Source organism: Mirounga angustirostris, unplaced genomic scaffold (genome assembly GCF_029215605.1).
Source record: "Mirounga angustirostris isolate CCGP_5_RB_7025 unplaced genomic scaffold, mMirAng1.0.hap1 SCAF_8, whole genome shotgun sequence".
Lineage (NCBI taxonomy): Eukaryota > Metazoa > Chordata > Mammalia > Carnivora > Phocidae > Mirounga > Mirounga angustirostris.
The window spans coordinates 60443337-60466776 of NW_026991716.1; the positions used below are offsets into that span (position 1 = coordinate 60443337).

Sequence of the window (23440 nt, forward strand, 5' to 3'; positions counted from 1 at the left end):
TACAAATGTACATATGAAATGATTTGTAAGAATTCTAATTAATGGGAGAAGGACTCTGCCAATAAATAATACATAAAATAAACTGAAAGACAAGCATAGCACTTGCTGGAAGAATGAAGTCACCTCTACCTATACATAGGTACTAAGTGGTTAGTGTCTGTTCTGAATCAATACATTTGTTTTTTAAATTATTATGCTGTTCATGGGTCACCATAATAAGAATTTAAACCTCCTTCAAGCTGCCCTCATAGATTTTTCCTTGCACCTATGGTGGACCTTGATGGTTCTGAACGCTGGCTGCACACTGAAATCACTTGGAGAGCTCTTAGAAAATGCCAACGCTCAGACCTCACGCCCAGAGACTCTGATTGGTTGTGGAGCCCATACCTCTGGTTGATCTGGCGTTGAGTCCATATCACTATTATTTAAAAGTGCTTCAGATGATTCTAATGGGCAGCCAGGATTGAGAACCACAGAGTGGTCAAAAGAACATGGGCTCTGGGGTCAAAATTGATTGTACCATTAACGGCTGTGTTGGGAAAATCATTTTATTTCTCTGAGCATTGGTTTCCTTGTCTGTAAAATGGGCATAATTGTGTCTACACAGAATTGATAGCAAGACTGAAATCAAATGAGATGAGATGAACTTACCCAAAAGCACAATACCTGACACACATTAAGCCCACACTAAAGATTTGTTCCTTTCTATTCATCCGCTCCAAACTTTCTTCTCATGAAGTCTCACTTCTCTCTCTTTGGTATTAATAACTGTTGCCATCCTTAACACCTGGTCTTGTTCATCTTTGTGCCTCCCACCATAATTTTGACAGAGAGGGACTCAATTTATGCGGTTGAACAAAAGATTTAATGAGAAGTACAATTTCAACACATAAGTGACTTGTTATTGCTATATATCACTTCTCCATGCAAAACAGAATCACGAAACCAGCCTACCATTTGGATCCCAAAATTGCAGTGAAGCACCAGAACAAACATAGACAGCAGTAGAATCTACACAGAAATCACTCCTGGCTTAGCAACCACATCCTATATCAAGAGCACTTAGATGCAAGGAGAAACACCAATGAACACTAGTGGCTATTAATGGTAAATGGCAGTAAAGACCATGGCAGCCATGGGACCAGTCCACCACTGTTGAAATGATGACCTCTGCTCTGTAGTTTTCCTGAGACTGGCAGCATGTGATGAAGGAATAATGTATTTGCAAATTGGTTAAAGAGAACTGCTCCTTTACATAGACAGTGGAATAAGGTGGCAGAATATCTAAGGACTCCTAAGAAACTAGCAGGTATCTTTTGGGGCCAGCTGTCAGAAGGAAAAGATTTAGCCTCAACAGCACAGGTCTCTGAAATAGCATTGAAAGTGGCAAATCAAAGGACAGCCTTTCCTGAAGCTGAGTAAATTCATCACTTATCTTTCAGCTCATACCCACAGTGATAAATCACTGAACATTCATTTTAAGTATGAAAAACAACTCCTCAGGTGTCTAAAATTCAGGTATGAAATGTTTTTGTTTGCAGAATTTTCTATGAGGGAATAGGTGCCTAAGATTTCCTCTAAGTCCAACCTTACCCAAGTACCACTCAGAGAGACGGACAGATGCCTCTGTTGGGTCCTTTTTCTACATTTCAAAGGAGACTTATTTACATGGGTTCAAACATACAGCAGTTATGAATGTAATTACTGTTCTTCCTTGTTCAATCCCCTCCTCTTCCCCTTTGTTATCAGGCAGAAGTGATTTTTATAGTAATTTCTAGACCCCTTTCCCTGATTTCTACTTTTATATTTTGCAGATCAGTCTAACAACTAAGCGTATTTTTCTTTCACATCTATGCACTGGGGGATTTTTTTTTAAGATTTTACTTATTTATATGAGAGAGAGAGAGCACGAGTAGGGGTGGAGGGGCAGAGGGACAGGGAGAAGCAGACTCTCCGCTGAGCAGTTTTGGGAGCCCGATGCAAGGCTCCATCCCAGGATCCCGAGATCGTGACCTGAACCGAAAGCAGATGCTTAACCAACTGAGCCACCCAGGTGCCCCTGCATTGGGGATTTTAACACCTACCAGATGAGTAACACCTACCAGATGAGTAACAGGGAGGTCACTGTGTACCCCCTAATGCTCAGACAAGTCCAGTTGTTTATTTTCTTTTTAAAACCAACACCAATTGGCTTTTTAAATATATCCACCAATTTCTCCCTTTTCTTACTTTGGATAGAATTTGTCATATCTAGAAAAAAATTGCTTCTGCTACAGTGTGGTAAGTATAAGACCGATGATGGTACACTAGATGTTTAGATGGTAGAAGGAAAAATGCTTATATTAATAAAATCAAGATTAATTTTACAAAGTATATTCCACACATCTAGAAGAATCCTTTGAAATTACGATCTTGTTTATAAATTGCATATGACAAGTTCCATCTTCCTCTAGTGTAAAGTCACAAGATACTGATTTTGATAGCAATGTGGAAATAAGCCAACATTTTTAGGACCGTAATCAATTTTTACTTGAAGTACTTTGGGTAGACTGTTGTTCGAGGCTTCAAAATAAACAGATAAATACATCCACAGAAGGGGAGAGAAATGGAGATATGCCCTGCAGGCTTGTTTATGATAAGGAAAAGCTAGAGACAACCCAAATGCCCATCAATGGGGCTTGGATAAACCCTGGTACGTTAACATTTTCCAGTGGTTACAATGAGTGAGCTAGATCTATATGTATCAATAGAAAGGGATATTAAAAACAACTGTGAGTGGAAAGAAGCAAGTTCTAGGATGTAAAATATAAAAATAAAGCTATTTATGGAATTCATTATAAATATCCCAAATAATATATTGTTCATGATTACATATATGCAGTAAAAGTGAAAAACTATGGACTGAAAATATAAATATACATTTAAGAGAGTGGCTCCCTTTGGGACAGAAATAGAGGGGAAAATACAGAAAATTTCTTCTTTGTAAATTTTTGTATTTCTTTCATTTTGGTTGCCTGGTATACAGAGGTTTGCCATATTCCCCTTCATGTTTTCTGTAGTTATTTTTTTCAAAATAAAAAATATACAAGACATTGTGTGAGAAAGGTATATGCCCAGAAATGCAATGGTGAACATCATTTTGCAAAAATGCTTTTGAGATTGGAATAAACCCAACATACATAACTTCTAGTGGCTATGTTTACTTTACCCTCATGTGGGATTCAAGGATCTTGGTAGATGCTAAAAGAAAGCACAATGCTGGGACTCCTCCAAAGTCTGATTAGTGATCTACTTCCTTTCCGCTATATTATTTCTAAATTGTATTTTCTCAAAATACTTTTTATATGTCACATACAAACCCCTCTTCAAGATCACTGACCAGAACATCTTAGACATTCCTAAGCTGCTGTTACCCCATCAACAAGAATGCCTTCTCTTTGTCCACAGCCAGTCATTTCAGTGATCATATAAATGCTGGGAACAGCTGAGAGACTCACTTTTCTTCCTATGGCTCCCCCACTCCTTCACCTGCCCCCACCTAAAAAAAGAAAGAAGTGTCTGAAATAAAATGAGTCCAGATTATTGTGGCAGTTCAACAATCTCATGTCTTTAAGATCACACATACACACACACAAAATTTTTTTGGTGAAACAAGACAAAATTATAATTTCTTTCTTCTCTGGACATCTTGCCTTGAAAAATAATTTTTGTCTCTCATTAATTTTAAATATCATAACGAATATTATGGATTTCTGAAAGAGCTGAAGGCATCATGAAGTGCTGACAAATACATTATTATGCAGACAGTCTAACCAGTTTCACGTTGTCTCTTGGATGATAGATAAATTCCGTGGTTGGTGGGAGCACAAGCAATTGCTCTGAACCGCAGTCACAACAGTACTCACCTGACCTCACGCAAAATCTCTCTTCTGCTTTTTCTCAAAAGGGTGAAACTGGACAACCAGGATTCCCAGGGTCCATTGGCCCTAAAGGTCAAAAAGGAGAATCGGTAAGTATGAAAGCTTTTAGGGCAAAGGAAGAATATTTTTTAAAAAACAGAATTAAAAATATTTTTCCTAATCAGCCCTAATTCCATGAGCCTTGTTTGCCCCTGCCTTGGCAAGCAAAAACAGATCAGATATTTGAGCAAGTGCTCTAGCAAGGCATGAAGTCACTCAATCAATTTTTAAAAAATAAGATAGGTAGGCTATTATCACCCCTCTTCTTCCTATGAGGCAACTGAGGCCCAGAGAGGTTAACTAACTTGCCCTAGGTCACAGAGCCAGTAAATGTTAGAGCTATGAATCACATTTAGGTAGGCTGATTCTAGAACACAGGGCTTAAAAATTACTAAGCTGCCCTTCTATAACTAAACATGATAGCTATAATAAATAATAAAATCAATACACTGAAGACTGGGGCTAATATATCCAAAAAATTAGAAACGTGTATATATCTGCTCTTAGGATACTTTCTGAAGTTACTTTCCTTCCTTGGTTTTTATAAGATCAAAGTAGCTTCTCAAGCCACTTTTCAGTATTACTGAGTCCCCTTTCTTTCAAGACTTAGCTTTTGCGGTAGGAGGAGAAAACCTAAATTATCATTTATACTCAAATCAGACTGCCTAAAGAGATTACATGAATCCTAGTTAAAAATAGCTTTTTTTTTTAAATCCTGCTAAAAAACAAAAACAACCTACAGCAGCTCATAAGAATCAGCCAGCATCAGACTTAAATGTTTTATCTTTATTCAAAAGTGTAATACCTTTTTTCTTTTATTATGTTATGTTAATCACCATACATTACATCAGTAGTTTTTGATGTAGGGTTCCATGATTCATTGTTTGCGTATAACACCCCGTGCTCTATTCAATACGTGCCCTCTTTAATAACCATCACCAGGCTAACCCATCCCCCCATCCCCTCCCCTCTAGAACCCTCAGTTTGTTTCTCAGAGTCCACAGTCTCTCATGGTTCGTCTCCCCCTCCAATGTCCTCCCCTTCATTTTTCCCTTCCTACTATCTTCTTTTTTTTAACAAAAATCACATTTCCCTTTTTCCTTGCCAGGGGGAACAAAGGACATCGGTTTAGCAGAGATAGTGAATGCAGAGGTCACGAAAATGCCCGCGTGCCAAACGGAAACAGTAGGAAAAGCATTTAATATTACAAAGCCAAAATTTCCCTGCGCTTTGGCTATAAAAATTAGGCTTGTTTGGCAATAAGGGTAATTTTGCAGGCAGTGGTAGGGTGAGGGCTTTTACCAGAGTCCCCCAAGCTGTCCTGCCTCCAGGGGTCATGCTCTCTCACCTTTAGTGTCTAGTCCAAGCTTCTAGTTGTCCAAGCTGTCTAGTGACTGTCCAGGACATGACAGTCTTTAATAGGGCTTCCCAACTTCGTATTTCCAAGAATGTCTGAGAAACTCCCGTTCCACAAATCCAGCCTGGTGGATGCTGCCCCTTCTACCTGCCTAATTACTCCTGACACTCCACACTTGTTGGCAGCTCTTACCATCTTCTAACTGCTTCTGTAGGTCTGCACTGTCTCCTCGCCAAGCTTGAACATTGACTCTCACCTCTTAAATTACTCGTGACACATGGCAGACCCAGACTGAGCACTTTTATAAATTCTACTACCTGAAACACAGGAAGAGCAGAAAAGAGGAACTTCCAGTGGTTTAAGAGCAGTGTTTCCCAAAGGTGGAATGTGCACTTGAATTACCGGGGGCTCTTTTGAAACGCAGGGTCTCATTCAGGAGGGCTGGGGTGGGGCCTGAGAGGCCACACTGCTTACTAGTTCCCAGGTGATGCTCATGCTGTTGGTTCATGGATCATGCTCTGAGTAGCAGGACTTGGAGGATTTCACAGCTCCTAGGAAATCCGCTCTGGTTTTCTCTCCCACTGCAGGTGTTTGGGGGCAGCTCACCTACCTCCCTGAGATTATCTTTAGCCCCATCTGCCTTACCCGGGAGAAACAGGCTTCTCTTCCTTTTACCTTTTCTGCTTGCCAGTTCCCTCTTAATCCCTTAATGATTCCATGTCCCTTATACAGTAGTCCCACGTTGTGCAAGGGGGATAGATTCAAAGACCTCCAGTGGATGCCTGAAACCGCCAATAGTACCAAACCCTATACAGATGACCCTGAACAACGTGGGAGTTAGGGCATCAACCCCCCAGTGTAGTCAAAAATCTACATATACCTTTTGACTCCTCAATACCTAATTATTGATAGTCTACTGTTGCCCAGAAGCCTTACCAATAACAAACATTATATGTATTATATACTGTATTCTTACAATAAAGTAAGCTAGAAAAAAGAAATGCTATTAATAAAATCATAAGGAAGAGAAAATACATTTTACTGCACTGTAAAAAATCCATATATAAGTGAACCCACGCAGTTCAAACCTGTGTTGTTCGAGGGTCAAGAGTATATACTATGTTTTTTCATATGCATACAGATCTATGAGGAAGTTTATTTTATTTAAGATTTTATTTATTTATTTATTTATTTGAGAGACGGAAAATGAGAGAGAGCATGAGACGGGAGGGTCAGAGAGAGAAGCAGACTCCCTTCTGAGCAGGGAGCCCAATGCGGGACTCGATCCCGGGACTCCAGGATCATGACCTGAGCCGAAGGCAGTTGCTTAACCAACTGAGCCACCCAGGTGCCCCGAGGAAGTTTATTTTATATACTAGGCACAGTAAGAGATTATCAACAGTAATAATAAAATTATAATAAAAAATTATATTAATTATAAAATTATAATAATTATAAAAATTTATAATAATTTATAAAAATTATAAAAATTATAAAATTATAATAATATACTGTAATAAACATTATATGAATATGGCCTCTCTCGGAATATCTTGACCTGTACTCACCCTTCTTCTTGGGATGATGCGAGATGATAAAATGCCTCCATGATGGGATGACGTGAGGTGAAGGACACAGGAACTGTGACATAGCGTTAGGCAACAGCTGCCCTGATGATTCGTTGGAAGGAGGATCATCTGCTTCCAGACTGCAGCTGACTATCGGTAACAAATCATGGAAAGTGAAGTCACAGATACGGGGGACCTACTGTGCATCTTTGTCTGCCTTCCTCTCTGCCCCCCACATAAAAGAAAAGCATTTTTACGTTACTATACAGAGTAGTTTAGCTCTTTGTGGTCTCAACCTTTCTATTCAGAACAGAATCTGGACACGACTTGGGCGAATAACCAGAAGGCCCAAAAAGAGGAATGGTTTTCATCCAAATCTGAATTCTGAACCATTTATGCTGAATGGCAGTTTCCCGCCACCTTCACTGCTGGACATTTAGAATATGACTACATGTGTCACATGTTAGAGCTTATAGTTATAGATGAGTTTACAGACAGAGAAAGAGAGGTGACCAGATAGTAGTCATTGGAGTGAGGACGAAATATCAAGTCTTGAGACAGCCAGCCTCCTGGTTTGGTTTGGTTGTTTATTTTTTTTAACCTGTTACTTTAATCCATATGGCTTCACAGTGGCTCTAAATAAGCATGATATAAGCAATGCAACATAAGCAAAAATAAGCAGTTATATAAGCATTGTGGCCCATTGCTCATATCTAAATAACATCATCTCTTCTCTTAAAAATCAACTAGGATTTTTTTAATTAAGGCTGAAAGACGAGAATATAAATAAAGCCCTGATCTAACTTATAGCAGTTAACCAACAGTAAGAGATTTAATCACATTGGCTAGATATGGGGCATAATAGAGCAGGCTAGGTTGTGCTAGGTAACAAATTAACCCTGAAATTTCTGTGGCTTAATACAAGAAAGGTTTTTTTCTTACTCGTGCTGCATGCCCAGCATGTTGGGTCTGGAGGAGTGGGTGCTGATAGCCACTGCACTCAGATACCAGGCTGATTACCACCAGGTAACTAAGCCATCTGGAATACACAACCTTCTCAGTCACCATGCAGGGAAAGTGGGACTGGAGAATCAGGAATGGGCTTCTCCTTGCCTCAGCCTGCAAGGTACACATGTCACTTCTGCTCATGTGTCATTGCCAAAACTAGCCACATGGCCCCAGGAAACAGCAAGGGAGCAGGGAAATATGGGAGAGAAGAGTTGAGCCCTGAAAATCCCTAGCATACAGGACACAAGGTGAAAACCACAGGGGTTCACTTACTAACCACTTATCTCCCCTTAGTGATTTGTTTAAGGGACTCACAGTCCCTAAGGGGACCTTCAAGAGGAGTATTATCTACCATATTGTTCTCACACTTTCTCTTGACTTTCCTGTGCAAAAGAAAAATTTTTTTAAATGAATGGTTTCCACCTTATTGTCAGTTCACTCAATTCAAATCATAAGTAAATCAAATTACAAATCAAATCAGACTGAGCAACCAAAGCCCAGGATTGAAGTCAGGCTGTCTAGGTTTAAATCCTGAATGACCTCTCACTGGCTATATGACCTTGGGGAAATCACTTAACTTCTCTGGGCCTCAGTTTCCTCATCCAGAAATGGGTATACTAATCATACCTACCCCAGTGACACATAAGAATTAACTAGAACAGTGATTAGATCAGTGTTTGATATATTATAAGGATTTAATGAATATCAGCTATTATTGTTATATCTGCATAACTTGAAATTCTCTAATTTAATAGACTTTTACTGGGTACCAACAGAGTACACCAGAAATGCTGTGATAGTCAAGACCAATTATATCCTTACATTTACAGAGTTTATAGGCAAGATAAACAAGGAGACATAAAGTGGGAGAGTGCTATTTTAGGGGAAATAACTCAGAGTTACTCAGAACCTTTCTGAATCTCTTTCCTCATGCTTGAAATGAGACTGTATCTTCCTCACAGCATTGTTGTGAAGAGTAAATGAAATCATGTCCATGTAACTTCAAGAGGAGAAACTAATAAGAGAAAGTGTGTGTGTGTGTGTGTATGTGTGAGAGAGAGAGAGAGAGAGAGATCATCTCTGTGAACCATGCAAGAGAAAGCTTTGGCCTTGGCAGCATTCCAATTTGTTCCACTCAGGATTCTCGAAATAGTATTAGCATGATTAACTTATTGTTCACTAGGGAATATGAAAGGGTTTTTAAATTAATTCTCATATGCTTCCTTTAAACTGCGCAAGCAGACTGTGTGACATTCTGAGTCATTTTAGCGGCTGCTTTGTGACAGAGGTCTGAGTTTGGCCTGCAGGATTTATCCATATCCAGTTTTGGAGGGTTTCTCAAAGTGTTCCTAATTGATTCTGTTTTCTAACCATTTTCCTAGGGAGAACCTCTTACTAAAGGTGAAAAGGGAGATAGAGTAAGTAGATGTTTTATCACTATCTTGGGTTTTCTACTTCATTGATTTCTATCTCTCTGATTTCTCAAATGTTTACTTTGGAGTCTAATAGATTTGATAAAATAAGCTCTCTGAGCATTTTACTTTTTCCTCTGTGAATTTTGACTCTTTTATTTTAATAAATGAGAAATTAATAAACCTTGTTAAGTTTCGTCCCATGTGATGACACTTTACCATTCGGCTTGGGTATTATATATTTCTTTAACCATTACTATTTGTGATTGGACATGAATGTTTTGAAAGATGTACACTTAAGATATCTAAAATACAAAATTAAAATGCAAGATACAGTTTTTTCAAAAACTCTGTTAATGATGCAGGTTAAATTTATCAAACAGGATGATTTTATCAAAAGGATCAATAATAAGTCATGGAAATAAGAAAAGCAAACTCATAATAGCCAATATTGTCCTCTTTTGGGTAACCTTAATTTTTTGTTGTTGTTGTTGTTCATTAAGTACATATACCCAATGGTAGAATCACCAGAACATTAACTTAGATTTTACTCTTTCTTTTCCCCCTTCATCTGAGGTTTTAATCCTCTGAGATATAAGATTAGTTGGTGGCAAGTCACGAAAATGTCAGCTAAGTGGAGAATGCAGTGATTGCTAATGAACTATGATGATTATAGAGTCAAAGTGATACTGGGGGGAAAAAACTGTTATAAAGAAGAAAGAAACCCTGAAACCAACACTACACTATACGTTAACTAACTTGAATTTAATTTAAATTAAATAAATAAATAAATGAAGAAAGAAAATGAGTTATTGTTTACATATTAGCAATAAGTATTTTAAATCATGTTTTAGAATGACCTCTCCTTGACTTCATCATGTCATCCGTAATTCCCCCATATTACGTTAATTAGTAGAAATGCAGATGAATTCAAGTATTAGAGATGCTCATCCCATCTGAGTTTAAGCATTACATAAATGGTAATTTTTTTTTTTACAGGGAGAACCTGGGCTAATGGGATCACAGGGAATAAAGGTAATCTCCTGACCTTCTTATTGCATCTCCAATCCAATGAGATTGTGAAGATTAAAGTAACCATTTCACTTACCTTCCCACCCATGTGTTCAGGGTGAACCTGGAGATCCTGGTCCCCCCGGTTTAATAGGAAGCCCAGGACTAAAGGTATATAAGAAATAACTGAGATAAAAGAAGAAATAATTTTGGAGTTATAGCCATTTCCGTGTAAAACAAATGGCTCTGATGTGCCACTCGTTTTCTTCACAAAAGTTCTCAGAGACTTTATCATGTTTCCATGGTGATTTCCCCCCATTGGCTGCATTTATTACACTCATAGTAATTGTGCCTTTTGGTTCACAGTCGGGTTTTTAAACTCTTCTTCAGAGCATATTCACAATAACATCCCTAAAAGGTTTAGAGTAAACAATGTGAGCAAAACCTATTACCCTGAGCTATATACTTAAAGTGAATGGGATTCAAGATTCAATCTCTTAGCCAAATTTATGCAGTTGCTTGAGTTCGCCATGTGGGATTCCACAGGAATGTCCCAAGAAAGACCAGCCATGGGGAGGTGTGGGAAAGACTAATGTGATGCGCTCCCACCCATGGGTAAGGCAGGTTATCCTGGCCTCCCTTGCTGGTGGGAAAAGACCCATTTAAATGAGAACATCTCCAAACTATCTTTGTAAGCCCAAAGCACATTTCAGAATTATTCAGAGAAGGTAGGATGATAGAAAGCCTGTCTTTCTCTGTAAAAATCATACCATGTTTTACATATATTCAGCTACAATCTTTTTTTTAATAGAGTTGAAGGACATTTCACCCTCTCTTTTAGGGTCAACAAGGACCTGCAGGCTCTATGGGACCTAGAGGACCACCAGGAGATATTGTATGTATAGCAAGTACAAGTGTCTTCGATATGTGGAAATTAAATTAGTGTCTTAAAGAATGTCCACATCTTTTCATGTGACTGAGTTATACTACATTTTCCCAAGACATAGGTCATCTCTACTACCAAAACTGATCACCCCTGATGTCAGGGGTTATTAGGAAGGCTAGTAATTTCCTATATTCATATGAGGTCCTTTGGAATATCATTAGCCTAATAAATCAGTCTTTGGAAGTCAAGTTAACTAAGTTATCACTTTGGACGTGCTTGTCAGTGGTGTTCCACCAGGAAGAGAGACTGGAAACATCAAAAGAAATGAGGAAAACTAAGATAGGATGCAAGCATTTTCATTATGCATGGCTTTGGTTTAATTCTCCATCCAAAAAAGACACTTCTTAAGTTTCTATTGTTGTTTTCTTGCAAGAGTCTCAAAAAAAAAAAAAAGCAAGTCTTTTGGCTGAAAATATTTCTCTAATGCCATTGGAGAAGAGTCCTCAGGTTGCATAACCTAATTCTAGTGGTCCCATTATTCTTTCTGTCTCGGTCTGTCTCTCTCTTTCGCTCTCTCTCTCATGTCCTTTAAATGCACTTTTCTATCCATTCCCCCAGCTAAGTCTTTTGTTCCTTCAACAACTGCCCTAGCCTGGCCTTCCACAATTTGGAAGTTAAGACTCACCATCATCCTCACTTGAGCAAAATAAGAGAAATGTCTGGCCATAACTTCTTGGAAACTGATCCCTATCTGGCCACAATTCCAGCACTTTCTATGCAACTATTAGAATCTCTCCTTTTCTCATCATCTTGAGAACAGCCCCATGACCTCCTGCTGTATCCTCCAAGCTTCCTGACTGAGCCTCCACAGGTCTCTTTTTCAGAGCACTTGTTCTGCTTCGTACTTTGAACACTCAGGTTGTGAGCAAAGCTTTTTTTGCTCCCCCCAAAGCCATCTAATGAGCCAGGTGAGTGTACCTAGTGGAGAGATCTTATGGAAAGGGAGAAAATTCTGGTGGCACAGGTGGAGACATAAGTTACCCAAGAAGTGAGATTAAATGATAGTGGCTGGAGCTGAGAAAGAGAATAAAATCAAAAGGGAAAGAGCAACTGTTGCCAAACACAGTAAAATTATGTTTTCCTATTTAGCCCATCATCCTTCTATATCATGATAGAACCATGATATACCAACCACCATCCTTCCACTTTCCATCCAATAACATGGATGGGGGAGCCTAGGTGGCTCAGATGGTTAAGCGTCTGCCTTCGGCTCAGGTCATGATCCCAGGGTCCTGGGATCGAGTCCCACATCGGGCTCCCTGCTCCTTGGGAGCCTGCTTCTCCCTCTGCCTCTCTCTCTCTCTCTCTCTCTCTCTGTCTCTCATGAATAAGTAAATAAAATCTTTTAAAAAGATAACATGGATAGGGCATTTGGTTCAATTCTCCCTTATTTGGTTTATTTTCCATTACATCGAGGTCACTTCACTTGAAACAACAAGCCACATATTTTCACTAATGCATTTTCCTCTCTAACAGGCCAAAATCAGCCCATCCCTTCATACTTTGTGTGTTACAATTCTGTTCTCCTGACAAAGACTCACAGGTAGAAATGTTCTTATAATAAGAGATACTCTAATTTTTCTTTCCCATTAATTCTGAATTTTCTAGGGATTGCCAGGAGAACATGGTATCCCGGGAAAACAAGGCATTAAAGGAGAAAAGGTAGAGCTTCCATTTTATCCATTTTGTAAATTAAGTAATTCAGTAGGAGGAAGAGACAGAGGATCATAAGGGCTTTGGGGGAGTGAAGGGATAGGACAAAGCTGCCAGGACTGTGCAGGGGATAGACAGCCACAGAAACGATGGCATGAATTGTGCCCCCTGGAGTTCTGCATTGGGACAGCCCTCATTCTGACACAGAAACACAATGTAACAAAATGAACTGACTTAAAGATGAAGACCTCAGGAATCAGAAACTCTGTTTCAAGCTCAGCGGCCGACTCTGGAGTAGCTCTAGGAAGTCTCCATCTTTTAGGACCTTTTTCCTGTTGTCTACATGGAAATAGTATATTAATGTTGAACCTTCACTTAGAAATAACTTAAAGAAAACATAAAGATCATTGAAAGAACTTCTGAATAGATGCCCTTTTATGCACATATCCATGTACATGCATATGGCATGATACTGCTAAACTTATTGTCACATAACTCACCACAAAATGTAAATGCATTTAAGATAACTGGAACAGTGCTTGGCATAAATCAGGCCCTCTGTACATATTGTTGAACAAGTGAATGAACGAGAAAATGAAGTTTGGTTATGATGACAACTCAAAGCAATGGAAACTGCCTCCACAACTCCCACCACAAACCTGAGCAATGATGTAAGAATCTTTCCTTGTCTTCCTCAGGGATCTCCAGGTGGGACTGTAGGCCCTCCTGGGCTTCCTGGTCCAAAAGGTGAGGCTGGTCCTCCAGGGAAAAGCCTGCCAGGGGAACCGGTAAGTACCAGCCCTTTTCCTAATATCTCCCTTGAAAGTTCATTAATTACCACTTGTGTGTTCCCAGTTTCAGATCACAAGTATAGGAATCAATTGAGATCTGCAGAAAAAGAAATATTCATCTCGTTCTTTAGGTCAGAGCTCTAACCTCTTTGGAAATTTGATGCAGGTGAAGGGCTCTTTTCTGAAAATAAAATGCACATACCTATTTTACATACAGTTTTGAAAGATTCATAGGCCCCCCTATGAATCTTCTGCATGAATTCTTTAGGGATCCAAGGAGCTAGTAAGATACACTAGTTTAAATCGTAAGCCTTCCTAGGACGCTATGTTAAAACAGAAGAACTGTCTGAAATTTTCCTTCCAGGGGCTCTGCAGGGATGGCCATTCATGGTCATTTGCAGAAAATGTCCTTGTGGCTGGGCAATTTCCAGGACATAGAAAAATTGAATAGCTGGAAAATCTAAATAACCAATATGCCTATTTCACATACTTTTTTTTTTCTCATCCTCTTTGACTTTTTATATTAAGTGTTGATAATAAATAGTTCTCAGTATCAGATGCCTCATTTTAAAGACAAAAACATCTTTTTTATTATTAAGTTTTTTATTTTAATTCCAGTACAGTGTTATATTAATTTCAAGTGTATAATATAGTGATTCAACAATTCCATATATCACTCAGTGCTCATCAAGATAAGTGTACTCTTAATCCCCTTCACCTATTTCATCCATCCCGCACCCACCTCCCCTAAAAATGAAAACACCTTGTATTTTAAAGTAACTATACAAAATCTATAACCTAGCAAAATATGTATTCCCTGTTTCTTATTTTTTTTTACAGAAAAGGGTTTATTCAAGAAGGATGAAGCACCATGAACCATTTTTGAGCTATAATTTCTAAGATGCTTTTAACCTTTTTAGAAAAAGAAATGTATTTACCTCGATTTTTTTATTTTAGGGATTAGATGGAAATCCTGGAGCACCTGGTCCTCGTGGGCCAAAGGTATGAAAATATCATAGATAATTTCTAAAGAATTAATAAGAAAATACAGCCTGGAATTTCATGAGCCTCACACTAACGGAAGCCTCTGGTTGCACAGGGCGAGCGAGGACTGCCGGGCATCCACGGTTCCCCAGGTGACAGAGGCCCACCGGGGGTGGGAGTTCCTGGCCGAACAGTAAGTGAAATTCCATCAAGCTTTTGAACCTGGTCAGTTCCAATAATCAAATAAAATCCAGTGACAAACTTGAATCAGGAGAAAGGAATGAAATGGTCAGAGGAGGAAATATAAATAAACACTAGTCAGAGGGAGAGAATTGATGAGCATTGAGGTTACATAGCTGAGCACAGGGATGGTGCTGTTTACTGACGTACAGATGCTGGTCTCCTGTACACTGATTTGGGATTAGAAGCAGTTATTTAACCCTTTGTTCCTCCATTCTACATATTAAAAAGTACAAATGCATGTTTGTAAGATGATACAAGTGCCTAAGATTAGGATTTATATATTACTGTTTGTTTTTAGTGAGAATAAAATTAAAAGTTAATATTTAAAGTGAATGGAGCATGTATAAATGAGATGATGTCAAAAATCTCTTAATTAATATATTCAGGAAGAGAGAATAGAAGTCGTTTATAATAGGGAAGACAGAGAATGGGCAGTTTTTTAATGTGTTTTAGCTACAAGGACAGTGCCTGATGATAATGACCTCTGTACGCATACTTGTTGACTAAGTAGTAATAAGAACTCTTTATTTACTATGAAAAAAATCTAAAAGATTCTGGAACAAGAAAAGTGGAAATAAACCCTAATTCTAATGGCATTAATTTGGGAAATTGGCCTTGTAATGAAATTATCATGAGAGCTAAAAGAAGGCATAGTGAATGGTTACGTTGTGTGTGATTGATTCTCCGGGGCAAGAATATAAAAGACCACTGGCGATGGGAGATTAAACACAGTAACAAAACAGATCGGGAAATTATTAAAGGACTGAAGGAGGCTGAAGCAAAAAATTAAAAAAATATATTAATAACTAAGGACACAGTATAAATAGAAAGGGTACAAAAAGTAGCTTTGACAGTAACAGTGATATGAATATTTATTTTTAAAAACAAGAAAGGAAATGTGGGTGAGCAGCTACTGAAGTCAGCTGCTGAGAACCCCGCTATTTACTTACCTAGGTTGTCAACTCCTCCTTCCATGATCTGTGCTTATGTAGTAGGGAGGGAGCTCTCGTCATTAGGTTCACTGATCACTGCCCAGCCTCATGTGGCTTCCCCCAAATTCCAATTTACTAACGTAGAAAAATATGGCGATGGATGCTTTACTGCCTACTCCTGTCCCTGAACACTGGTTCTGGCGATTTCTTCAAACGGAGAAATGACTTGAAGTAGAAAGCAGAAAAGAAAGCGAGTCCTGAGCCAGTCAGCCTATCAGCAGCCAGTTTCTGAACAGATAGAATGTGGGTGCACCGTGTGGTCGTGAAGGTACAGGGACAGATGATGGTACCAAGAGAGATCGCCTAGGGCATCTGAGCAAAATCCTTCCGACGGCTCCCGCAAAAGGCATCTGCTTAAGTATTTACCTGCCATCCAGAAGTCTTAGCCAACTTCACAGGGAGTTTTCAGGGGGTGCAAGGTGGCAAGCCCTGTTGTTCCACTAAGTAAATTACAATACATAGCTCTTTATCCCCGTGGATAATTTATGGACATTCCTGGAAGAATTCTGATAATTGGATCTCATTCTGCTCAGGGCTCCCAAGGACCCGCTGGAGAGCCGGGTATTCAGGTAAGCTACGTAACCAAGTTATTTGGCACAACAAATCCAGCTTGCTTACTTGGAGGAAATTACTGAAAAACTGTCCTCATAAATACCTATTCCCCCTGCTTTCCAGGGTCCTCGAGGTCTCCCTGGATTGCCAGGGACTCCAGGGACCCCAGGGAATGATGTAAGGACCATCTTTACCTCCTCTTCCCCACCAGCCTATTTGAATCTACTCCTGTGCTACCATGCAAAGCTTTGAACACGATGATTCTGTTTTCAGGGAGCTCCAGGGAGGGATGGAAAGCCAGGTCTGCCAGGCCCCCCAGGTGACCCGGTAAGTCAACAGACTATGCCCACCTGACGTAGGTATCTTTAATGCACCCAGCAGCCGAACAGCCTACCAAGCAACCTTTACTGTCCAAACTAATTAGAATGCTCAGTGACTGCTTGGTGATTTGGGGAAAAAAATTCAAGCTGCATTGGCATTTTGTGTGTGTGTGTGATGAATACTTATTTCCTAAGGGTCTAATTCAGCTATACAATTTTGCCCCAGGCTGAGCCTTGGCACATAATGTCTCAACCCCATAGAAAATTGAGTTAAAATATATAGCCACAGCTTTTGTTCTTTCTAATGCTACCGACTAAATGAATTTTATTTTTCTAAATGAAAGTTTGCAGGTAAGTTACCTACAATATGGTACATAGCCATTGATTCTGTGGCTTTAAGACGCTGAGATGATTAAATTATAAAAACCGGCTTGAGTAGGCGCTTAAAAAATGGGTTTAGGCGCTAAATGTGTGTTCCAAAGTTTTATTTCAGGATGAACCTGGCTTTGAGCGACAGAGAAATCCCTTTAAATAGCCTCAGAATCGGCGGTTACAATTTGAGCGGCCATATGGTACATGACATTGTATTAAGAGTTTTGTATGATAAAATCCAAATCTGGCCTCTCGGTTCTAAGTCTCACAAATCCTTCTCCCTCCCACACTGGTTGGGCCTTATGTGCCTTTTATAAGCTACGTGCAGAGGCATATTTTGGCCTTACTTTAACTCCACTGCCGAGTGAATCATGTGTGTGTATCATCTAGGATTCTTATAAAGTGTTACTTGGGTTTGCAGCGTCTCTCCGAAAGGACAATTTAAGACACGAGGCCCAAACGCTGCCTGAGTTCCTTCAGTGTCTCTCTTGCAAATCACGGAAGCCACCTGTTGGCTCTTTTGAACTCCAGTGAGAAAGAACTTTCAGACAAACTTGTTCTAGACTTTTCTTATTTCTCAACAGCCTGATAATTTGTTTGGCAGAGTGGTGACTTCCTTTTAATAAATGATTTACCTTTATGTATTATTTAAAGCCAAGAATATACGAAGGTTGGCATAAAAGTTGCCATGTCATGAAAATATAAAATAGAGATGCAGGACTCCAAACCACAATATGGGTGTCTTTACATGTTCATCGCAGAGGAATAGTGAATACTTCTCAAAGTTATGAATCCTGTCAGTGTCATATGCCTATTTTGTGATCTGAAATATAAAGCCAGCCATTCTGACAGTGAGGCTCTTAGAAGCCCCATGACAAATCTCAGTTGGCATGACGCTTTGAGGAAAAACATGTACAATATATCGTATGTTTGTATTGTATTATGTGCATGTATGTGCATAAATACATGTATTCAGGTTTTTTCTCCTTCAATGCAGATTGCACTTCCTCTCTTGGGAGACATCGGTGTCTTGCTTAAGGTACTCTGTTGCTATGTAAGAAATTTACATGTTAATTTTTAGGAAAAAGGAGAAAGGAAGTCTTTATCAGAAATTGAATTAATTGCTTAGCCTGGGCTAAAATTCAATTTTTTAAAAGGCAGAACATCTTTAAGATAGAAAAAGGAACACATATTTTTATGTATCTTGGGCCACTTGTACTAATCCCTCCACTCTCCTCTTCTTTACCTCCCTGTCAGTTTGGGTGTGAGGGGTGGTGGGTGAAGGTGGTAGTTCTGAGATGAGCTACATGGGAAGGAGCAGTGCCATCAACACCCTTGAGTAGACCATTCTCTTCTCTGGAGGGATGGCTTTCACCTCATGGGTGTTTGGCCGCCCTGGCTCACTACTATGAAACCTAATCCTTCTTACTTGGACCTACCCTCACCAGTCCCAGGATGAAAACCGGTGCTGCTCAATAAACAGCTAGCTTGCAGGGCTGAACTTTGATGTCATGGGATTTTACAGAGTGAGTTATAGAATTCCAAAGCCAACAATTGCCCTAACACCTGTTACTCTGTTAAATAAAAGCTATCTCTACCTATTATTCATCTCATAAGGAATAAATCTTGCTACCATTTTTGCCTCTAATACTACCCTGTGTTTTATTTGTAATACAGATGGGGAGAATGATAATGGATACCTGTAAGGTTATGTATTTGTAATATTTTTTCATGGCACGCTAAGATCGCGTGAACCCAGATGAAAATCGCTCCCTTCACATTATACTCAAACCTTCTGTGTCCCATCTATCTATATATGAATGGACAGTGTATATGAGCATACAGGTGCACACGCACGCACACACAAACTTAGGCTATATGTGTATACATGCGATTTATTTTATATTCCTAGCATTTAGCCCAGTGGTTTGTACAATGACTTACATAATAGTAGGCAGGCAGGAATATTTGTTGATTTAAATTCAAAGACTCAAGAATTCTGGTATAAGTATTTGCTAGATGATTAAAAATTTGAGAATATTGGGTGCCTGGGTGGCTCAGTTGGTTAAGCGACTGCCTTCGGCTCAGGTCATGATCCCGGAGTCACGGGATCGAGTCCCACGTCAGGCTCCCTGCTCGGCAGGGAGTCTGCTTCTCCCTCTGACCCTCCTCCCTCTCATGTTCTCTGTCTCTCATTCTCTCTCTCGCAAATAAATAAAATCTTAAAAAAAAATTTGAGAATATATATAAATATCAATATAAATATGAGTATCAATATAAAAATAAATTACAGGAGGTTTTTAAGACCTTCAGACCTTCAAAAGTCAACATTTTCTTATAAGTCAAAAAAGAGTGTTTATGGGGATTTTAGGAAGACCTTATATTCGTTGAGTTACAGTTACATGGCAGGCAGTACACTGCTTTACTTACAGCATCTCACTTAATCTTCACAGAAATTCTATAAATGTAGACTGTGGGAGTATCCCCATTTTATACATTAGAAACTGACGTTCTGAGCAGCTAAGTAACTTCCTCAGAGTCACACAGCTAGAAAGCACAACATTAACCCAGGAACACAGGTCCTCACGCGTCGTCTTCGGTTCTTCACAAGGGCAGTTAATGCTGGAAATCATAGGCCTCTTAAGAGTTAAACCTAATCATTCCAGAAGAGTTAGGATCAAAACTTGCACCCTTCGGCAGAAATGAATATCCTGATAGAATATAGGGCGGCTCACAGAATAGACAAAAAGACTGAATAGGCTCTGACGAGAACCAGGACTCCAAAGGCCTCAGATGTGGACATAATTGATGGGTTCACCAGGACAGCATCCCCTTAATGAGTGTGCTCTGCCACGGTCCAGCCCTGACATTACCTCACTGAGGTTCTGAGTCCCACGAGCTGATGGGTGAGAGGCAGGACACCTCAACTGAGAGTCCCATCAAACTGCATTCCAGAGAAGGGGAAAGTATGGAGTTCCCCAAAGTGGAGTCCAAATACAGGGACTTAGATTGGAGTTTGGATCTGTTAGGTCAATCCAATGTAATTTTAAATTCTGATCGTATTACCCAATGCATTAAGTCTCCCTCTCTTGTCTAGAGTCTTTAGAAAACTTTGTCATCTGCCTTCTGTTTTCAAAAGTATCTTTGATTAAAATGTAGTAAAGAACTGACATAATTCCAGACCCAATGGCCCTTCAAAGACTTCAGGTAGGTTAATCTGTGCATCTGTCCCTCTTTGAATGAGATTGTACATTGGCTAATAATTGATGCATCTTTATTCTCTCTGTAAGAAAAATCTAAAGACTTTTTTCAAGACCCTCAGTGAAATCATTTCCCTTGATTTACCATTCTGGCAACCCTAACCTAAAGAAAATGGGGCCCGTTTAAAATGACTCCGAGAAAATTTTATTGACTCATAATGATTACCATTCTTCTATGTTTTATTAAAACAATCAATTGAATAATCCATCCTAAAATACTGCTGAGTGTTGATATGCCAGGGTTTTGCTCCATATTGATATATGCCACATTTATTTGTCTACAGATACAATAATTCATCTTCTTCATGCCTTTTGAAATACAGAAAACTTCTTGGTTCTCATAAGTCCTCTGGCATCTCTCTCTTTCTTCATAGTTTTTCAGATAGTATAAGTAGTGGATCTACAATTATATATATATTTTTTATTATTATTATTTCCTCTACCAATACATCAGCTCTGTGAAAAGATCCTGATGGCAAAATTGGTTCTGGGAAATGTTGCACACTCTGGCTCCCTTTTATATATACCAGCTCTAGGAATGGACCACCATGAAGAGAGAGCTCTTTAATCCAGCATTTTTTAGAGAAATTGCCTCAGAACCTTTTCAACAGTATATGGAATTAGTCTTCCAAGGAGCGTGTTTTTGGAAATCAGACTTATTCTGATATTCACTGAGCAAAAATATTGAGCTTGAATAGCCATGAGCTTTCTTGGCAACTTCTCATTAATGGCAAGCTTCAGTTCCCTTTTTTACATTTCAAGATTCTTCCCTTTGGTGAAAAGAATGGAAGAAGAGAGGCTGGTATTGTCCTACCTTCTGTCAACTGTTAAAATTAAACCATCTCCTCCACCCAGTGGTCCCTATTCTGTGCCTTTCCTGATCATATTCTTACTCTAACAATTTAAAAATAAGCCTTTTTAGGGCTTTTCACAAGCACTTGTTCTTTAGCAATGTGCTGAGAAGTTTATCTTGTGAGCTCAGACACTTAAATTCAAGCCTTTCCAGATCAGCTAAAGGTTACAGAGAAGGCAATGGCAAGGTAATTCCACTTAGATTTCCTTATCTGCGCTTGGATTTGACACAGAGTCAAGTCCAAGTCACTCAAGTAATTATTTCTCACATGAGTGCTTCCACTGACAATGTTGGTAAATTGTGTGTAGCGTCTGCCAACTAATTTTGTTCTCAAAAGGAGAAATCCTTTCTTCACAGCTTTTTCTTTCTTTCTTTCTCTTTCTTTCTTTCTTTCTTTCTTTCTTTCTTTCTTTCTTTCTTTCTTTCTCTCCTTTTTAATGATTTATACTATCAGTTGTATGAGGTCTGTAATCTTGTTGGTTATTTTGAACTTTATTACTACCTCCCTTTTTAAACATGCTGCTAACAATTCAAACAGTCTGTGTTATTGACTTATGTGTCTTTTCCTTACATATTTGGAATTTCCCACTTACATATCATCGTAGACATGCTTTTTATTTAAAAATTTATTTATTTAAAGATTTTATTTATTTATTTGACAGAGACACAGCAAGAGAGGGAACACAAGCAGGGGGAGTGGGGGAGGGAGAAGCAGGCTTCCCGCCAAGAAGGGAGCCCGATTCGGGGCCCGATCCCAGGACCCTGGGACCATGACCGGAGCTGAAGGCAGATGCCTAATGACTAAGCCACCCAGGCACCCCTTTATTTATTTATTTGAGAGAGAGAGAGAGAAAGAGAGCACATACAGGAGCAGGGGGTAGGGAGAGGGAGATGGAGACAAGCAGACTCCCCACTGAGCTGGGAGCCCTATGTGGGGCTCAATCCCAGGACCCTGAAGTCATGACCTGAGCCAAAATCAGGAGCCAGATGCTCAACAAACTGAGGCATCCAGGTGCCCCGACATGCTTTAAAAAAAAAAAAATAGGTCACCAATATCATAAACAGATACAGCTGTCTAGCTTCATACATAGTTTTTACCTCACAAAAAATAGTCTTTTCAAATCGGATGAATTAAGTCTCTGAAAGTAGTGATATATCAATTGCTGTATCATTGGTCTCTGACAAAGGTTCAAATCTGATCAGACCTCACTTTTATAGATTGCTTCGATGAATCGCTCAGTAACCTTATCTCTTTGCTCATTAGAACTTCTGTGGCAACTGCCATGCCAGTGTCCCCGGGCTGAAAAGCAACAAAGGAGAAGAAGCTGGTGCTGGTGAGCCTGGAAAGTATGATTCTATAGCCCAGAAGGTGAGGAGGCCGGCTGGATGTTGATGGCCCTGTAGCTTCCACCTAGTGCCTTCTCTCACTTCTTTACTGCTCTGTCCTCTAGGGTGATCCAGGCCCACGGGGTCCTCCAGGAATCCCAGGCAGGGAGGGACCAAAGGTAGGGCAGTTTCTCCTCCACTCTATGTGCTACTTCCAGTTCAGTGTGAAAAAACAAACCAATTTTAAAACACACTACTTTTTAAAAGAAATATGTTGGAAAAGTGTAAAAGCCATTTGCAAATGTCATTTTTTTTGTGCTCTGACTCTGTCCAAATTACGTCCCAAGCATACTAAGAAGAGATGTTTTTGTTGTTCTAAAAGATGACAAAACGATTCAGTATACTAGCTGAATTTCTTGTCTTTTTAGGGAAACAAAGGAGAGAGGGGCTACCCTGGGATACCTGGTGAGAAAGGTGATGAGGTAAGACTTTTCTCTGATAGTATAGTCCTGCTATTGACTCTCTTTGCAGAACTCAGAGGAAGGACTTCAACTTGTCTGTAGCTCATGTTTAATGCTAAATCAAATAAAAACAAAGATTTAGGTAGGTTGTTTCAAATGTCAACACAATTTAAATAATAATACATTTATGTTTATTAGCAGTGGTTCAGTTTTTGCGAGAAGGAAAATAAAGCACAGAGTTGACCCTCAGTTACTATGTTTTTGTTTTTATGTAGCAGATAGCAGTTCCAGCTCTCTCAAGATAAAAGCAAGGATTTACTGAAAAGAATCCTGAGGTAGCTAGTGGAATTGAAGGAATAGTTGAACAACCAG

General features: G+C 39.3%; 3 long non-coding RNA genes across 3 annotated transcripts; all 3 read left to right on the plus strand.

The window, feature by feature from the left end:
- The first annotated feature begins 9187 nt into the window (after positions 1 to 9187).
- On the plus strand, positions 9188 to 11246 carry LOC123837005 (uncharacterized). Its single transcript, XR_006789132.1, has 4 exons — positions 9188 to 9310; positions 10304 to 10339; positions 10433 to 10486; positions 11157 to 11246. It is a non-coding gene; the product is annotated as an uncharacterized LOC123837005 (long non-coding RNA).
- A 3580-nt stretch (positions 11247 to 14826) lies between these two features.
- On the plus strand, positions 14827 to 16654 carry LOC123837006 (uncharacterized). Its single transcript, XR_006789133.3, has 3 exons — positions 14827 to 14882; positions 16458 to 16493; positions 16600 to 16654. It is a non-coding gene; the product is annotated as an uncharacterized LOC123837006 (long non-coding RNA).
- Positions 16655 to 18164: 1510 nt separating this feature from the next.
- Positions 18165 to 23156, plus strand: LOC123837007 (uncharacterized). Its single transcript, XR_006789134.3, has 4 exons — positions 18165 to 18207; positions 22546 to 22650; positions 22733 to 22786; positions 23036 to 23156. It is a non-coding gene; the product is annotated as an uncharacterized LOC123837007 (long non-coding RNA).
- The last annotated feature ends 284 nt before the right edge of the window (positions 23157 to 23440 follow it).